The 20,704-nt window shown below is 39.6% G+C and overlaps 1 protein-coding gene across 2 annotated transcripts in view; it reads right to left on the bottom strand.

Annotated features, from left to right (window-relative positions):
- ZFYVE9 (zinc finger FYVE-type containing 9) overlaps positions 1-19,934 on the bottom strand; it is a 124,965-nt gene extending 105,031 nt beyond the window's left edge. For both annotated transcript variants that reach the window (XM_028511350.2, XM_028511349.2), the window contains exon 1: positions 19,601-19,934. The gene's annotated coding sequence lies outside the window, so the exon portion shown is untranslated. The remainder of the gene's footprint in view (positions 1-19,600) is intronic.
- Positions 19,935-20,704: the final 770 nt, after the last annotated feature.

Here is a 20,704-nt window from a genome sequence, read left to right as displayed (position 1 = left end):
CAATACATTGAAAGAATCTTGATAATCCATCTAGAATTTGTTATTAAGAAATCAAATCTCTCAAGAGACAGGGCTGTCAAGGAACATGTATAAAGGACCCATGGACAAAGACAACGGTGGGGGTAGGATTCAATGTGGGAGGTGAGGGTGGGTAGGGCGGGAAGATTAATGAGAATAACTGTAACTCAACAACAACAAAAAAAGAAATCTAATCTGTAACAAAAACTTTGTTTCTATTTCCAATTTTCACGTATAAAAGATTTTAATAATAGGCCCTGGCTGGTGTATCTCAGTGGATTGAGCTCGGGCTGTGAACCAAAGCATTGCAGGTTTGATTCCCAGTCAGGGCACATGCCTGGGTTGCAGGCCACAGCCCCCAGCAACTGCACATTGATGTTTCTCTCTCTCTCTTTCTCCCTCCCTTCCCTCTCTAAAAATAAGTAAATAAAATCTTTTAAAAAATGACTTTAAAAAAATTTTAATAATAGTTTCCTTAAACAAGGACTGTATTAAAGAAAAGTCCCACCTCACTCCTAAGGCAACTCCAAATTTTTCATAAAAACCACTGCATTAAATGTCAAAATATATACTATAATATGACATTACAACTAATACTTCTGCTTTCATTTCAAGAATTTGCTGAAAATATTCCACCAATCTTAAATTTATTTGCCTTTTCCCAAAGGAGCTAGAGAAACAAAAATTTTTGTTGCATGAATCTCAGAGGATTTAAATGTCAAAAGATCAACTGCTATACTTGAAGAGATTTGTTCAGAGTAAGAAAATATGGAATGTAAACCTTAAAACTAGTTGGGTTTTGTTTTTAAGTCATCAGGGTAGAATTAATGGGTATGAACAAGCAGTAAAGTATTCAGATTAAAAACAAGGAAGGGGCCCTGGCTGGTGTGGCTCAGTGGATTGAGTGCTGGCCTGTGAACCAAAGGGTCACCAGTTGGATTCCCAGTCAGGACACATGCCTGGGTTGTGGGCCATGTCCCCAGTGGGGGGCACACAAGAGACAATCACACATTGATATTTCTCTCCCTCTCTTCCTCCCTCCCCCTCTCCCTAAAAATAAATAAAACCTTTTAAAATAAAAAATAAAAACAAAGAAGGGTACAGATTAAGCACTATATTATTAAAACATTTTTTAATCATTAAGTAGTTGAATATTCAATGAAGTTTATCTAACCAGGGTGTTGAATTTACAAAAGTTTAAAAACAAACTAGGCAGACCAGCAAACAAATTAAAAAAAAAGAATCTGAAAAATAAAGAGTGTAAGGAGCCTCTGGGATGACTTCAAGGGTATCAACATGTGCATCATAGGGGTACCATAATAAGAAAGAGAGCAAACAATCGAAAACCTATATGAAAAAATAATGAAAGAAAACTTTCCTAACTTGGTGAAGGAAATAGACATACAAGTCCAGCAAGTGCAGAGAATCCCAAACAAGATAAATCCAAAAAGGCCCACACAAACACACATCAGAATTGAAAAGCAAAAGGTTGAAAACAAAGAATCTTAAAAGCAGCAAGAGAAAAGGGAACTCTCCAAAGTCTGTCAGCTGTTTTCTCAACAGAAACTCTGCAGGCCAGAGGGGATTGTCAAGAAGTATTTAAAGTGATGAAAAGCAAGAACCTACAAAGCTCTCATTTAGAATCGAAGGACATATAAAGAGTTTCCCAGACAAGAAAAAGCTAAAGGAGTTCATCATCATCATCAGACCAGTATTACATGAAATGTTAAAGGGCCTTCTTTAAGAATAAGGGAAAAAAAGATAAAAATATGAATAATAGCCCTGGCTGGCGTAGCTCAGTGGATTGAGCTCAGGCTGCGAACCAAAGTGTCGTATGTTCGATTCCCAGTCAGGGCACATGCCTGGGTTGCAGGCCATGACCCCCAGCAACCACACATTGATGTTTCTTTCTCTCTGTCTCCTCCCCTTCCCTCTCTAAAAATAAATAAATAAAATCTTTAAAAAAATATGAATAAAATGGCAACAAATACATAGCTATCAACAATTGAATCTTTAAAAAAACAAAATAAACAAAGAAGCAAAAGAGAAACAGACTCATAGAGGTCATTTTGACAGTTGCCATATGGGAGGGGGTTAGGTGGATGGGTGAAAAAGGTGAAGGGATTAAGAAGTACAAATTGGTTGTTTCAGAATAGTCATGAAAGTATATAAATAAAGTACAGCATAGGGAATATAATCAATAATATTGTAGTAACTACGCATGGTGCCATATGGTCATGAGATTTATCAGGATGATCACCTAGTAAGTTATATAATGTCTAAGCAATGGGGTATACACCTGAAAGTGATCTAGTAGTGTATGTCAGGGGTGTCAAACTCATTTTCATTGGGGGCCACATCAACCTCATGGTTGCCTTCAAAGGGCCGAATGTAATTTTAGGACTGTATAAGTGTAACTACTCCTTAACCAGGGGCAAGGAGCTTGTTGTTTCCTCCAGGTAGAAACAAGGTGGAGGGCCAGATTTGGCCCTCAGGCCTTGCGTTTGCCACCTTTGGTGTATGTCAACTATAACTGAAAAATAATTAATGATTTATAAAATTTTTTAAAAGCTGGGTAATCTTATAAGTAAAGTTCAGGCTGCTTGAAAGCAGCCAAAACCAAAATGAGATGAGTTTAGATTATTCCAAATGGTTTTCAAAGTGTGGTCCACAGACTCCTATAGATCCATGAGACTCTTTCAGAAAGTATATGATGTCAAAACTATTTTCATATGTATATCAAATCATTGTTGTACACCTAAAAGTAACACAATGTTGTATGTCAAGTATACTCATTTTTAAAAAAACACTGTTTTTCGTAAAACATAACAACTTAGTATGCCTTTTTCACTGTGTTGACATTTGCATGGATGGACACATTTGCACTTCACAAAAGCAATGGTGAGCAGAATTGCTTGCACCTTAGCACAAATCAAAGCAGCCATATCAAATTATACTAGTCATATTCTTCACTGCCATGAACTCTCAGTTAAAAAAAAAAGATGCCAGTTTCATTTGGTAGATGAAGCAAAAAATGTATTAATTTTGTTAAATTTCAACTCTTGAGTAAATGTATTTTTACTACTCTGTGACAAAGTGAGAAGTACAAACAAGGCACTTATGCTGCACACCAAAGTGTGACGGTTGTCAAAAAAGTACTTGCACAGCATTTGATAATATGAACTCAACTAGCCACTTTTTCCACTGAACGTGATCTTCACTTCAAAGAAAACAGGGAGCTCAAAAGAGAGAACAGTAGCAGAAAGGGAATCAAAGAAGAGGACATAGGTAAAATGTAAGATATACTTCCAACCCTCCGATAACTGATAGCACAGCCTAGAAGACAACTCAGTTTAATATTATTAATATGACTGTCTTTTCAATGATTCTTCTTGCAATCTCAATTATCCTACTATGTTCTAGGAACTATGCTGACTACTAACTATTGAACTGAACCTGAAATCTTAAGCTTTTCTACTGTAAGAATCCACAGGGTTCTAGACCAATGTATTATAGTACTACAAACAGCAGAACCCCAGCAACAGTACATAGAAAAGTTAAATGATTTGACTGAAGTTAGTCATCAGAAGATCACTGTCCATCCACATACCCCATGAACTTATGTCTCCCCTTTATTTATTCTCAATAGTGATTCTGTAGGCCCACTGATCTAATTCAATCTTTTTTTCCAGGTTTCAGCTGATTTATTCTTTTTCCTTCCACACATGCACATGTACCTCTATACACAGGCACACACACAACACCCTCCTGCTGAACAGATTGTGCTGGGCTTCCATCCCACAGCCTTTCCAGTGGGACTTTCATTTCTCTAATGCAAAGTCAAAGGAGATCAATGGGGCCCCTCTATCTAATTGCTTATTCTTTTTTACTCCAGTGATGTCTCTTATTTCTTTCCCTGTCTAATCACATTGCTAGTTCCTCTAAAAATGGTGACAATGAGCATTTATATAGGAATTTAATGGGAGTTATTTTAGTGTTTCACCATTAAGTTTGATATGGGCTTTTTGTTATATGTATATAAGTAAAACCAAGAAGAGGCCAATAGCTCCTTAATGTTGTCATTGTTCAATACTGGCCTATTCCTAATTTATTTTTTTATTTCTTTTTTTATTGTGGTAAAACATATATAACAAAAAATTTTATTATTTTAAACATTTTTACGTGTATACTTCAGTGGCATTAAATACATTCACACTGTACCCCTGGCCAGGTAGCTCATTTGGTTAGAATATTGTTCCAATATGACAAAGTTGCAGGTTTGATCCCCAGTTGCAGCACACACAAGAATCAACCAATGAATGCAAAAATAAGTGGAACAACCAATCAGTGTCTGTCTGTTTCTCTTTCTCTCTCTACTCTTCTTTCTCAATCAATAAATAAACTTTAAAAAAATACATTCATATTGTACAACCGTAATCTCCATCCATCTCCAGAACTTTTTCATCTTCCCAAACTGTGATCTATATCCATTAAGCACTAATTCCCCATTACTACCCCCAACCCCTGATAACCACTGTTCTACTTTCTGTCTCTATGAACTTGCCAATCATACTATTTCAGGAATGTGAAGTCCTGAAAGGCTGAGTGACTTTACCGAGGTCATATAGCTAGCTGATTTCTGATTGATAAAAGTCAAAATACGCACTTAGAAACAAAAGTGGTGGTCATGAGTAGCCAAATAGATTCACTTCATTTTCTTTCTTGCCTAAGAGCCTACCCTTAGTCTGCTGAATTTCTGCAAGGTCTTTATTCAACAAAATCTCTCACTATCTTTTAATGGAAAAATATAGAAATTTAGGTCATATATCATTGTAGTTAATGAATTCTTAACAGGCTAAATAGTGTTGACCATAAATACTCATCAATCTGAATGGCATGGAGCTTGATTCTTAACCTTCTATTTGGTTCAACATTTTTATTAATGATTTGGATGTGAGCCTTTATGGCAAAATGATAAAATCTGTATGATCGGCAGAAAAGTGTGACAGCTGGGTCTGCTATATCAAAGAATCAATATTCAACAAGTCTGAATCAAATTAGAATAATGAACTAAATCTAACACGATGCTTTAAGCAATATATGTTTCTACATTTGCGTTCAGAAAGACCCAAACTATTGAATGATATGTTACAGGGAAGAAGCCATCAGGAAACAAGCTAATGTAATCTCAGGCTGCACTACTAGAAAAGTCCAAATTGGGGATGGGATGGCAGGGGAGTGGATTACACAACGCAACTTGTACTAATCAGTAACACAGTTCATCTAAATTGTCATTCACTGAGCACATACTATGTGCCAGATCACACCTGAAATACTGTTCTTAGTTCCAGTTCCAAGCACAAGATTAATTTCACATCTTAACAAACAACACTTCCAACAGAAAATAGCCAAGAAAGTAAGATGTGTAGAAGTTTTTACTTATAGCAAATAAAAGCAACTTAGGAAAATTTAATCCACAGATAATTATAATAATACCTTTTACTTGTCACTTATTATGTGTGGCAGTCATGTAGGCATATCCCTTGTATCTCCCCTCAAGAAAGAGATGCAGCTATTCAACTGTTAGGTGAGAACGGAGACTTCTGGACAAGATGGAGGCATAGGTAAACATGCTTTGCCTCCTTGTGCAGAAAGAATTACAACCAAACCCCACAACAAATAGCACCCAGAACCATCACAAAATTGAACTGTATGGAGTCCAGCAACCAAGGTTTAAAGAAGCCACATTCATCCAGATGGGCAGGAGGGGTGGGGGGACATGAACACAGGTGGAGAGGTGTAGAAATGCTATGTGGCACCGAGAGGCGGCAGTGGCAGCAGAACAGGCAGTCCCACATTCACATGTGGTGGATAAGATCAGGGATACCTTGGGAACAAGGGATATCTTGGCAGCAAGCGATCCCAGCCCCACTCCAGACTGTATAGCCCAGGGTTCCAGTGCCAAGAAGATAAATCCCCATAACTTCTGGCTGTAAAAAACAGTGGGGGTTGAGGCAGCAGAAGAAACTGCCAGATTTTCAGGAGACTCTGCTTAGAGGGTCTGCATGGACTTAGAATGTAAGCAGACCCAGCCCCTCTGGAATTCAACACCAGGACAACAGCTGGAAGGGCACCAATTGCATACACGGAGTAAGTGAAGCGACTACGAACAGGGAGAGTACAGGGCAAATGTACAGCAGCACTGTCCCCTCTGTAAGTCCTCCCCACACACAGAGCAACAAAGTGGTGAAGGGGGTTGCCCTGCCCTGATGATTACCTAAAGCTCCATCCCACACAATGTACAGGTGTGTTTTCTACAATAGGTCACATTACTAAGGCAGGAAGTCAAACCAGCTCTACCTAACACACAGAAGCAAGCACAGGGAGGCTGCCAAATTGAAGCATCATAATTAAAATGGCAAAAGATAAAAGATACAGAGAGAATCTTAAAAGCAGCAAGAGAAAAGCAGAGAGTCACCTACAAAGGAGTTCCCATATCGCTGTCAGCTGATTTCTCAAAAGAAACTTTGCAGGCAAGAAGAGACTGGCAACAAGTATTCAAAGTGATGAAAAGCACTGACCTACAACCTAGATTACTCTATACAGCAAAGCTATCATTTAGAATGGAAGGGCAGATAAAGGGCTTCCCAGACAAGGTAAAGCTAAAGGAATTCATCATCACCAAGCCCTTATTACATAAAATGTTAAAGGGACTTATTTTTAAAAAAAGATCAAAACTGCCCTGGCTGGCGTAGCTCAGTGGATTGAGCGCGGGCTGCGAACCAAAGCGTCGCAGGTTTGATTCCCAGTCAGGGCACATGCCTGGGTTGCAGGCCATGGCCCCCAGCAACCGCACATTGATATTTCGCTCTCGCTCTCTCTCTCTCCCCCTCCCTTCTCTCTCTAAAAATAAATAAATACATAAATAAAATATTAAAAAAAAAGATCAAACTATGAACATTAAAATGGCAACAAACTCACAACTGTCAACAACTAAATCTAAAAACACAAACTAAGCAAACAACCAGAATAGGAGCAGAATCAGATATGGAGGTCATTTGGAGGGTTACCAGCTGGGAGAGGGAAGGGGAGAATGGGGGAAAAGGTGTGGGAAATAAGAAGCATAATTCGTAGGTACAAAATAGACAGGGCGAAGTTAAGAACAGTATAGGAAATGTAGAAGCCAAAGAACTTATATGCACAACCCATGGACATGAACTAAGGGGCTGGGGGATTGCTGGAGGGAATGGGGATATACCAGGTGGAGAGCGGCAAAGGGGAAAAATTGGGATGACTATAATAGCATAATCAATAAAATATATTAAAAAATAAGGTGAGAGTAATTATTTTATGTAATTTTAGAGAGTAAAACAACAGAAGGATAGATATGAGAGAAAAGCAAATTATGGGCTAAATATAAAAGCTATTTTCTAATAATTAGCAGTAACCAACAATAGAATGAGGTCCTTCAGGAAGTAGGCAGGGCCTATCACTTAAGTGTGAGGCATTATAGAACAGATAAAAGTTGACATCAGTAAAAGGTACCAAGTATTATGTGGGAGAAAAAGGTTCCACAGCCAATAAGTTTGGGTAATATACTGCTGAACAAGTTTCTCTACTTTTACTACTCCATTTTTAAAATACTAATAGGTATTTGCAAATCTCTATCTGAGGGATATAGTAGTATACTAAAACTTATTCGATTAAAAAACATTCCTAGTGTAGAATGATTTCTTCCCAAAGTTAAGATTCACTGATGCAGGGACTCCAGAAGAAGCTAACAAGGACAATCTTCTAACTGTTTCACAACTTTCCAGCCAGTAAAGACATCATCTGTCTATCAACATTAGCACCTCCAATACCTCAAAGATGGGAAGGCTACATAAAAGTTTTCTCACTAAAATACATCTCATGTTTTTTGAAGGTAAAACGTGCCCTCCTTTGCTTTATCAACAATAATTGGTCCCCATTTTAATTACTGGATTCTTACTTTATAAGCAATATTAAAGCTTCATTCCAAGTGTGCTCCTGGTGACCTGGCTACTTTGATATAACACAGCTCCACATACACTGTTTCTCAAACACATACACACTTATCACGAAAAAGGGCAGAAGGGGCTTACAAGTAGAGAAAGAAGACACCTCAGTCATTAGCTATTCATGAGGCTAATTTCCAAAGTTTCCATGTTTTGATTCAGAAATACATTTCCTTTGTTTCAGGGAAAATTTTTATATAAATTATAATCCCTCAGTCTTGGCTTCCCCATCTTCCTTGGCCACCATCCACAGCCCACTGCTACCCTTCCCATCCCCATTCTGTTACTTCATTAATGACATTTCCTCACCATTGTCTTGAGTTGTCCACATATCATCTATCTTTTCATTCAGTTCTTCTTTAGAAACACTGAACAGAATATTAAATGTGGAAGGGGATTTAACATCTACTCCATCACTCATTTTCAGATCAGAGAAAGGAGGCCCAGATATCAGTTATTATATTTTTCTAATAATAGCAAAGCAGTCATTTTTATCTGCTTCAAAAATACCAACATATGGTGTACTTTACTGCAATAATTTTTTAAACAGTATATGAAAAAGCTAAAGTTCCCAAAATACACACACACACCTCTTTTTCTTACACAAAATGCTACATGCTAGTAGTAGGCTTTCAAGGCAAATATCCACCAAAGTCAATCAACTAATTTTATGCTCTCCCAATATGAACATATCCTCAAGCACTATAGAAAATCCTAACATAAAACAAATAAAGAACATGTGGGGAAGTTCACATGATGAAAAAGAGTGTGGGTTTTATAGTCAGAGATATATGGTTTGGCTTAGGAAAGTTGAAACTCTCTGAGCCCTCACAGTTCTTTTGGCTGTAAAACAGGCACAATCACATGGATATTATAGGGCCCTTTTAAGAATTAGAAATAGCACATGTGACACATCTAGCAGAAGGTGGCACACTGCTGACAATGCTTTTATACTATGTAAGTAATGCAAGGTAAAAAGCAATCAAGGAAAACTTCATAAACCTGGTGTCTTGGAAGAACTGTATAACAAAGCATGCAGAAACAGGAGTGAGGAATGATCAGACTGAAACCAAATCATGAAGAGCTGTTTCAGCCTTCTTTTTTAAACACTGAGCAGAAATTTCTAAGAGTGGCCTCATAATGATCTCAAAAACAATTTACCTCAGCTACTAACTGGAAAAAAAAAAAAAAAACCCACAAAAACCCAGAACCTGTGGACAGTCATTATGTCACCAGAATCACAAAAAGGTCAGATGATGTATTTTGAAGTTTCAAGGTTTTTCTCAAACTCAAAGTGTTTTAATTTAATTACTTTTGGGGGGTTGTTTTTCAGGTTCAATTAAAAATGAAAAATGGAGACTAAAGTTTACATAAACCCTGACAGAATGTTTTCAAAAGATTTCGATACTGCCTACTTTTTATTTTAATAAAGAGAATTTGAGATGGCTCTGCTGTGCTTTGAAATAATAAAAAATATACCATTTACTCTTTATTTTAATAAAAGGAATTTTGGCAGATAAACTACCAAACCTTAATCTGAGGTTAGAAAACAACCATGTTATAAATAGAAATGCATACCTTTTCATTAACCCTAGTAAAAAGACTCCAAAAACTGTTTTTTGTATCTTTATATAGAAATTATGACTTCCAAAGCAACTAAAAGATTGTATAACAAATCAGCAGAAGCCTTTCAGCTCACTCAGTTCAAAGTCACCATTAAAGGATCAAATAGTGATCAAATCAAGTGGAAAAATACTTTGGGTGATCCACTGTACAGAAAATGAAGGTCCCAAACTTGCATTTTGTTTATTCAGCATTCCCTGCAGTATTTATTATTCTGAAATAACTTGAGAAACATTAGCAAGTCACTCATTGCTTACCTTGAACTATGTCCTACAAAAACCTCTAACCTTGATTGGAAAACTTTAATACCTTGATTGGAAACACACTTATACTACATATAAGAATAAAGAGTAGTCCTGGCCAGTGTGGCTCAGTTGGCTGGAGTGTCGTCTGGTCTCAGCCTCAATTCCAGGTCAGGGCACATGCCTAAATTGCAGGTTTGGTCCCCTGTCAGGGTATGTTCGGGAAGCAACCAACTGGTATTTATCTCTCCCTCTCTATCTCCCTTTCTCTGTCTGTAATCAATGGATATTTCCTTGGGTAAGGATTAAAAATAAAAATAAAACAAAAAAAAGGAATGACAAATCTGTATATATGTAGGATTATATATCATGGAGATGTAATGGGAATCCTTAAAACCTATCAGTCCTGAATCCTTAGAAACACTAATAGCTACATATGCACTGAACTCTAACTTTTGAGAAATGTCTTAGCAGTTAAAGGAAAGCTAAAACTAAGGCTTACAATTGCCTCGTTAGGCAATATTCTTAGAATACAATCTCTCAGAGCTGAAGCCCCCACACCACTGTTCCCATCACCACCCAACATGGTTAACCAGTTCCACCAAGTGCCGGTTATGAAGGATGCTCATGAATATTATTTGACAATAAAAAGAAATGAAGTACTGATACATGCTGCAACATGGACAAACCCTTAAAACATTATGCTAAGTAAAAGAAGCCAGTAATGAATTGTGATTCCATTTATATGAAAAGTCCAGAATAGATATGCAAATGCATAGAGGCAGAAAGTACATTAGTGGTTGCTAAGGATTGGGAAAACTGGGGGGGGGGGGTGGGGAGTGACTGCTAATGGGTATGGGTTTCTTTTTGGAGTGATGAAAATATCTAAAATTAGTGATGATGTCTGCACAATTCTGTGATTAACAGCCCTTGAACTATACACTGTAAATGTGTAAATTGTGTGGTTTGTGAATTATATCTCAATAAAGCTACTAAAAAATAAAATACAGACTTACCTAATACTCTAAACTTAACTGAAATACATGTAATTCTTCACTACACATTTTACAGCCTCTCTATAGTTAATATTGTTTCAAACTGCCAGAAGAAACCAAAGCCGAATATACTCAAACTTGCCCTAATTTATGAAAAATTCTAGACTAGTCTTATCATTTTCTTCGATCTTATTTTCTAATATGCTTTCCTTCAAAGGTAATAAATTTCCATTTAAATGTAATTAATTTTTTTTCCTTTTTTTAAAATATATTTTATTGATTATGCTTTTACAGTTGTCCCATTTCCCCCCTTCTCTCCCCTCCACCCTGTACCCCCCTCCCACCCACATTTCCCCCTTTAGTACATGTCCATGTGTCATACTTATGAGTTCTTTAGTTTCTACATTTCCCGTACTATTCTTGCCCTCCCCCTATCTATTTTCAACCTACATTCTATGCTACTTATTCTCTATACCTTTTCCCTCTCTCTCCTCCTTCCACCCCCTGCTGCTAACCCTCCATGTGCCCTCCATTTCTGTGGTTCTGTTCCTGTTCTAATTGTTTACTTCGTTTCTTTTGGTTTTGCTTTAGGTGTGGTTGTTGATATTTGTGAGTTTGCTGTCCTTTTACTATACATGTCTTTTCTTTATCTTCTTTTCTTAGATAAGTCCCTTTAGCATTTCATAAAATAAGGGCTTGGTGATGATGAACTCCTTTAACTTGACCTTATCTGAGAAGCACTTTGTCTGCCCTTCCATTCTAAATGAGAGCTTTGCTGGATAGAGCAATCTGGGATGTAGGTCCTTGTCTTTCATGACTTGGAATATTTCTTTCCAGCCCCTTCTTGCCTGTAAGGTCTCTTTGGAGAAATCAGCTGACAGTCTGATGGGAACTCCTTTGTAGGTGACTGTCCCCTTACCTCTTGCTGCTTCTAGGATTCTCTCCTTCGTTTTTACCTTGGCTAATGTAATTATGATGTGCCTTGGTGTGTTTCTTCTTGGGTCCAACTTCTTTGGGGCTCTCTGAGCTTCTTGGATTTCTTGGAAGACTGTTCCCTTTGCCAGATTGGGGAAGTTCTCCTTTATTATTTGTTCAAATACGTGCTCAATCTGTTGCTTTTCCCCTTCCGATTCTGGTACCCCTATAATTCGGATATTGGAACGTTTAAAGGTGTCTTGGATGCTCTTAATCTTTTCCTCAATTTTTTGAATTCTTATTTCATCATGCTTTCCTGCTTGGTTGATTCTATCTTCCTTCTGGTCCACTGTATTGTTTTGAGACTCATATTCCTTCCTTTCACTATTGGCTCTCCTCCGCGTGTCTTCCTGCATCTGTTTTATGGTAATCTGCATTCTTTCATCTAAATTTCGTCCAAAATCCACCAGTTCTGTGAGCTTTCTGATCACCAGTGTTTTGAACTGCGCATCTGATAGACTGGCTAATTCTTGGTCGCTCAAAAGGATGAGTCCTGGGGGACTGATCTGCTCTGGTGAAAACATGGTTTGTTTTTTTTTTTCCCCCCTGTCTCTCCTTTTTTTTTTTTTCGGTCTGGTTGCTCTTGTTACGGTGGGGGGGCGGAGCCTTAGGTGCTCACCGGGGCTGGGCACCCCCGTCGCTAGATTGTGACGTTATACGTGGGGGCGGGGCGGGAGCAGGGCGGGAGAAAACAATGGTGGTAGTTCCGTTCCCCTGGACTCAGACCCTTGTCTGGGCTTCCGGGCCGCGAGTTCTGCCCTGGTCCACAATCGCTGCCCCTCTGGGTCTGCCAGCCGCAGCTTGCGTACTCAGGGATCACCGCTGTCTTCTTACGCGCCCGATGGCTTTTGCGCCGATTTCGCGCCAAACCTTCCCCCGACCTCCGCGTGTCGCTGGCCCGAGCCAGCCCCGCGCCCGCCGGCTCGTCTTCTCCTACCAGTCCGGATGAACGCGTCTACTTCAACCTCTTGGCTGCCCGACTTCCATTCAGATAAATCCTCTGCCGGATCTGGGTGTTATTCTGATAGTAAATTATTGTTGTAAATTATTGGTTTTCTAATCTTGGTTGTACGAGGAGGTACGGTGCATCCACCTATTCCTCCATCTTGCCGGAAGTCGTAATTAATTTTTTTAAATCTAGGGCATACATTAACTACTTCTGTGTTATCATTTTTCTTTATTTTTTTTATCCTTACCTGAGGACATTTTTTTCATTGCTTTTTTTAACAAATTATTTTTTAATATTTTATTATTTATTATTTAGAGAGAGGGGACATGAGGGAGAAAGAGAGGAAAGAGAAACATAGAAATGAGAGAGAAATATCAATTGGTTGCCTCTAGCACATACCCCAACCAGAGACCAGGCCCTACCAGAATTGAACTGATGACTTTCCACTTTGCAGTATGATGCCCAACCAACTGAGCCACACTGGCCAGAGCTTTATTGCTTTTTTAGAGAAAGAGGAAGGGAGAGGAAGAAAGAAAGATGGGGGGCAGGGTGGAGAGGGGGAGAGAGAGAGAAACATGGATGGTAGAGAGAAACACCAATTGGTTCCCTTCAGTACACACCCTGACCAGAAAGGGAACCCACAACCTTTCAGTGCACAGGAAGATGTACCAACCAAGTGAGCCACATTGGCCAGGATACTTTTTTAAAAATGCAACAGCCCTGCCTGTGCACTGAAACGTTGCAGGTTAGATCCCTGGTTGGAGGGCATACGGGAGGCAACCAACTGATGTTTCTCTCTCTCTTACTTTCTCTCTCTCTAAAATCAGAAACATATCCTTGGGTGAGGATTTTTTTAAATACAAAAAAACTACCATAATAGATATTAAGAAATGTATCCTTAAGGATATATCACCTAAATAATAAAAAGAGAAATGATGACAAATCACTATAGAATTTCCTACTAAAAAATTATTATAGTCACAAGCCTAGGTCTACGTAAGTATGTTTTAAGCTTAAAGCAAATGTATGCTAATCATCAGAGAAATCCAAATTAAGACTACAACGAGGTACCACCTCACACCTGCCAGAATGTCTGCTACCATCAATAAATCAAAAAAACAGCAAGTAGTGGTGAGGATGTCCATAAACGGGAACCCTAGTACACTGCTGGTGGGAATGCATACTGGTGCAGCCACTATGGAAAACAGTATAGAGTTTTCTCAAAAAAATAAAAAAATGGAACTGCCGTTCCACTTCTGGGAATATATCCTAACAATCTGAAACATTGATCAGGAAGAATTTACACATCCCTATGTTCATACCAGCATCATTTACAATAGCCAAGATCTGGAAACAGCCCAAGTGCCCATCAATAAATAAGTGGATAAAAAAGATGTGGTACATTTACACAATGGAATTCTACATGGCTGCAAAAAGGAAAGCAGTCTTAACCTTTGAGACAGCATGGATGGACCTGGAGATCATTATGCTGAGTAAAATAAGCCAAGTCAGAGAAGGACAAATACCATATGATCTCACTTATATGTGGAATCTGATGAACAAAATAAACAGACAAACAAAACAGGCCCAAAGGCATGGATACATCAACAGACTGACAGATCTCTGATGGGAGGGAGTGGGGGGACCGGAAGAGATTAGCCAAAGAACATATATACATAACCCATGGACACAGACAACACTGTGATAAAGGTGGAGGGGAGCTTCATGGAGGCAGGGGGGCAAAGAGGGGTAAAATGGGGGACATCCATGTCAACAATAAAAAAATCACTGCCGAGGTAGATCAAATGGTTTTCCACTGTTCCTTTAATTTGCATTTTTGTTTACTAGTGAGTTAAAAGAAAGACCTATATATATATATTTGCTGACCAAAACAAACAAACACACAAACAAACAAACAAATAAAAAACAACCCAGCCCCGGCCAGTATGGCTAAGTTGGTTGGAGCATCATCCCATAACCAAAAGGTTGTAGGTTCAATTTCCAGTTAGGGTTCATACCTAGGTTGTGGGTTCCATCCCTATTCTGGGCATGAACAATCCCTGGTCCAGGCGCCTACAGGAGGCAATCAATTCATGCTTCTGTCTCACATCAGTATCTCTCTCTCTCACTCTGTCTCTTTCTCCTCCCCTTCCTCCCTCCCTTCCCCTCTAAAATCAACAAATATATCCTTGGGCAATGATTAAAAATATAATAATAAAAAATAAAGTTTTGTAATATAAAATCCTTAATGCCATAAGATCCCCATTAATACTTATTAAGGTCTCCTTTTCCCTTGCCCAGTATGAATTCAATGTCTTTTCTTAATTTCAATGTGTCCATAGAGATTTCCTCATCTTTACCTTATTTTATTAAAGCTCTCAAAAAGTACTTCATAAGTACAAAACATTATATACTGTTCTAATTTTTCCAATAGTTCAGTTCTACAAAAGGGCTATTTACAATAATTCAAAAGAAAAAATGTTAAGTACTACTTAATTTGTACTATAGGAAATATTTTGTAAATAACAGTTTCAATTATTTTATTTAAAAAATGTATTGAATATTATAAAGTGTAAGATCTTCTACTAACTACACAATTAAAATACTAACTACTGACACTTTGGTTCCTCCTTAATTTAGAAATCTCTAATACTTTAAAATTGTTCATATTGATTTTATTTCCTAGTGGTAAACTGTATAAATAATTAATGATCTTTCAAGTGCTTTCAAATAGAAGTAAACAAGAGGTATTATTTTCCACTTCCAGAGTAACAAGGACTTACTGGGACTGCTGGGACTGATTTATAGCTCTGATTTACACATTGTATCATTCATTCCTTACAGTAATCCTATAATGTGGGTATTATTAGCTACATTTTGTAGAAGAGAAAATTGAGGCTTAAAGGGGGCAAAAAACTTGTCCAGGGTTATACAGATTATCAGAAAAGACTGAAACCCATCTGACAGGTTGTAAAATATAGCTGTAATCCATAGCAGTTTGTAAGGAAAAGTCTGTTTTTTAAGATTTTATTTATTTATTTTTAGAGAGAGAACAGGGAGGGAGAAAAAGAGGGAGAGAAACAGATCAGTTGTCTCTTATATGTGCCCCTATCCAGGGACTGAACCCACAACCCAAGCATGTGCCCTGACTGAGAATCGAATCAGGGACCTTCCACTTTGCAGGACAACACCCAACTAACTGAGCCACACTGGTCTAGTTGGAAAAGTCTGTTTTACAGATTCTTCAGTTCTTAAGTAATGTAAGTTTAGTAACTGATATCATTTTTTGAAAACTAAATATATGAACTATTTCTATTCAGTAACTACAGCTTTCCTTGATTATACTAAAATGTGGCTCTATGGCAGGTGAGATACACACAAGCAAAAGTAAAGATCATGTAAAACTCGGAAAATGAATAATTTGTAATAAGTATACCCTATACACAGGGAATAGCTAATTTTTAGCTAAAAAAGAAATGGAAAATATGTGTAGTAAGTTAAGATCAAAATTGTTTCCTATCAAAAATTTTAAGTAATTCCAAAAGGAGACTCATTCTCTAAAAAAATGAAAGCTACCAAGTTTTAAGTCACACAAATTTCAATGCCTGGCTTTTGTTTTTCCAAAAGGAGGAATGAAAATGAATAGTTATTGAGAACCTTCTATGTGACACTAAGCTAATTGCTTTTGCTTATTTTTATTTCATGGAACCTGTTCCCAGTGGGAGGTGCTATTACTCCAGCAATACTTAAGAAAACTCAAACTCTAAACATAACATTGCTCTAAGAGCTGTAGTAAAAATTACTGCCCATATCTGATTCCATACTCTGCATCACATCATGCAATTAACCATAAAACATACCACACACACGCACACACACACGTCATCCCTCTAGGAACATAAGAATCTAAGTTGAAATGCAAGCAATTACTGTATATATTTTTTAAAAAGCTTTGTGCCTTTGCAACTAATCTCTGTCGAGCACTTTATAGGTACCAAATAAAAGTTTACTGAATGAAATGAACAGTGGTAACTTAGCAACAGAGGAAGAAATGGGATCATCTTCACTCATTCTTTCTAAAGGCGTTAATATAAAACTATCACTTACCAGGCAACGTATACAATTACCTCCTTAAAGAAAAAAAACACTGAATTGGGAACTGGAATAGGAATGAAAGATCACACATAAAAATTACTGCCCTGGGTGGTGTGGCTCAGTGGATTGAGGGAAAACCAGGGGGTCGAAGGTTCCATTCCCAGTCAGGGCACATGCCTGGGTTGTGGGCCAGGTCCCCAGTAGGGGATGCTTGAGAGGCAACCACACATTACTGTTTCTCTCCCTCTCTTCTTCCCTTTCCTTCTCTAAAAATACATAAATAAAATCTTTTAAAAAATTATTGATATTCTTAAAGGCAAGTTACTGAATTAAACATAAGAAGCCTTAAAGAGAGATCTAGCATGTTCCACTCAACTACAAAAAGTGTCTGACCCTGCCTTTTTACGGTTAACTAAGTATGTCCTGCTTCCACAATTAGCTAGTTGCTAGCAGAAACAATGGTCATTACTGTGTTTCCCAGGACACCAAAGAAAGCACCTGGCACTTAAAATTAATAGCTAAAGTTTTATAACTATCTTTAATAGATTACAAAATTTTTCAGATATATCTACCTTGAGAGTTTTGCAAGATAAGCATAACTCTGCATTTTACAGATAATGACATTGAGGTCCAAGGAGATTAAGTACCAAGGTAAATAGCCAGGTATCCTTTTACAACACAACTACCACTAAAGGCTCTCAAATGTTTGTTGATTGAATCAGCTGTCCTTTGAAATACCAGTTTTCTAAGATTAAAACACCATTAACTGTCCCTATGACAAATGATATATTGCCACTTAAGAATGATTGAAGGCTTTGCTAGAAAACATACTGTACCTTCAACTCAGCTTGCCAAGATTAGTTAACTTTAAACTTATTATCAGTGATTCTCAAAGTTTGGTAGGACTAAGAAGAGGGGAGCTGGATAAGAATGAAGATCCTTGGGCCACCATCATGCCTAGAAATTCTGATTCAGGGGGCCAGGATCTGCGTATTTTAATAAGCACCCTGAACTGATTTTAATGTTGGTAGTCTTTAGGGACACACTGAAAAAAATTGGATTGGACTTTTTAAAACCTAAATTAATCTACCAAAAAAATTTTTAATCAAGCCAATTTTTTTTATAATCATAAATATTTAAGAAAAATCTTACAAAAACAATACAAGGCTACTGCATCTAACAGGATAGGTCCTCAAAAGCATTTACTACACCAAATCTCCCTAGATCTCCGGAGCTTCTCATGATGCACAGGTGGTTAAGTCAGGGGTCTTTTAGGTAGGTAGTTACCCATGTTATTCTGTTTTAAATGATGTATTCAACTATGATTGCAATGTAATTTAGTAAAACATTTTATAGGTCTTAAAATGACTGAATGTTAAACAGTAAAATGGATAGTCAGTTAACTTTGAACCTAATATGTAGAATTAATAGTTTAAAAATCACCAACAGTATAAGCCCATTTTAAACTTTAAATGACCATAAAAATGTACCTTGAGATTATAGGTGACATCTCCCCCATTATTAAATATTTATGGGGATTCTGTACTTTCCAAGGCTTCTACAATAAGTATATTGTTTATAAAAGTTTAAAAGTACTTATCAATCCTACAACCTTAACTTACATAACAGGAAAACAAAAATAACTTGTAACCTCATTTATCATAAACCAAAAATAAAAAAAAATACCTATAAGCCTGACTTAGGTATATAAGGTTAATCACTAATCACCAACTTTTCTATTACACTTATATCAGAACAAACCACTTAATTTCTAAAATTTAGACTATGTCCCATTCCCATCAGGTATCTGTTATTACGATAGTTAGCACGACTTTTAAAATCCTTTCCTCATCAATTCTATGGGTCTAATTAGATAGAACATTTTTGTACCGAGAACTGAGGCATTAAAATACACTTATTGGGGAAGAAGAGGGAACAGACCTTTGTAAAAAAAAAATATATATATATATATACATATATATATATATATGAATAATTGTGAGCATTCATCTAGAAACATCGCAAAGCTGGGATGGAGCTTTCTCCAAAGGCAGACCACGCTTCGAGGCAAAATGTAATAGAAGAAGGCAGGACTGAGGTACCGGCAGGTGATGAAATTTCACCTCAAATAAGACGCAAAAGGCTCTTTTCAACCCCGCAGATCCGTGAACGGCACTCCGAGGGTACCAGGGGCTTTCGCGGCCCATCACTTTCAGCACTCCAATTCCCACCCTGCCCTATCGCCCTTCCCCCAGGGACTCCGGGACTCGGTGTGGGGCGCGGAAAAGCCAAGGCTGTTTGCAAACAGGCGTCCTCTGCATCCCTCCGGGATGAACGTGCAGGGCCGGGGATAAGAGGCTGCGCTCCGCGCGGGGCCAATCCGAAGGGCGCCAGTGACCCCGCCAGCCCCCTGGCTCCACACCCCGGGCGGCGCCGGAACCGAGGCCGGGGCAAGGGCTTCTCCGCGGCGCGGGGCCTAGTCGCCCCCCACGAGCCTCCAAGCCTCCCGGGGGACACGGGGAGAAGGGCTGAGGCCCCAGAGCCGCGGGGTGGGGGAGGCTGCCGCAGCGGCTGGAGTCCCCGTCCGTCCGGCTAGAGGGCTGCCGCCCGGGCCCTCCCCAGAGGCCGAAGGCCAGCAAGCACGGGACCGCGCCGCGTCACACTCACCTCAAGCGGCAGCCGCCGTTGCCTCAGCATGGCCCGGGGGGGTCGTCCCTGAGCTGCCAGCCTCCTCCGGAGGGCACCGGCGAAGCCCCAGGCGCCGCCGCGAAGCCTCCCACTCCTGAAGGGGCTGTGGTTGCCGCTGCTGCTGAGGCCCAGCACCCTCCGAGCCGCATCGAGCTCCTGGGCCGCCGCAGCGAAGCGGATCCCGGAGGAGCTCCGCCGAGCCGGGCCGGGCGCGCACGGCTGCGGTGGGACAACCGAGGTGCCGCGGGCGGGGATCCTCCGCGAAGCCTCCACCGTCGCCTTGGCCGCTCCTGCCGCCGGCGCCGCTGGGCCACAGCGCCCCCTGGACCTCACGCCGGGCTACGACGCGAGGACTGCGGCGGCCGCCCAGGCACGAGCCGCAGGGAACGCCGGCGAGCGCGGTGTGAGGAAGGCGGGGGCGGCGCGCCCCCTGCACGGCCCACTGCCTACGGTCCACCCCAGAAGACGGCTCCCTGGAGACGGAAACCCCTAAGTCCTCACGGACGTTGACTGCCCCCGCCACCTACCCCTAGTCCTTAGACCCCGAGCACCTTTGCCCCTCACTTCAGGAAGTACAGCGATGTTCCTGTTCCTCGGACCCTCACCTGCAAGCAGGAGTGTGAGGGCATCTTCTCGTTTTTCTCTCTCGTGATTCGAGGTGGGGCGGGGATCCCTTCTAATTCCTTCTGTGTGTCTGGGGTGTAAGAAGAGTGACCCAGCGCCAACCTTTTTACACACACACAATCCTCACTCAAAACAGATGAAGAAATTGCATTTGACCTTAACTTTTGGGGGATCTACTATGCAGATCGTTACAGAAATTTCCTACAGATACCAAATCTTAACCCCTAAAGCCTCCCCCAAAATAGAAAAAAAAATATTTCGAGCAAGACAAGAGAATAGTCAACCGGTTTCCTGAAATTCATAAACGACTTAAAGGTAAGAAAAGAACTATCCATGTTTCCTAACTAAACCCAACCCCTCCGCTGCCCCGACCTCTACTCTTCCACGCCCCCACCCCTGCCAAATCCCAGGTAAGGCTCTGAAGGAAGGAAATTGTTATATAGTGGGGCTGTAGAATCA

Source organism: Phyllostomus discolor, chromosome 5, assembly GCF_004126475.2.
Source record: "Phyllostomus discolor isolate MPI-MPIP mPhyDis1 chromosome 5, mPhyDis1.pri.v3, whole genome shotgun sequence".
In the NCBI taxonomy this organism is placed as follows: domain Eukaryota; kingdom Metazoa; phylum Chordata; class Mammalia; order Chiroptera; family Phyllostomidae; genus Phyllostomus; species Phyllostomus discolor.
The sequence above is the reverse complement of the archived record's forward strand: the minus strand, read 5'-3'. Positions and strand labels throughout refer to the sequence as shown.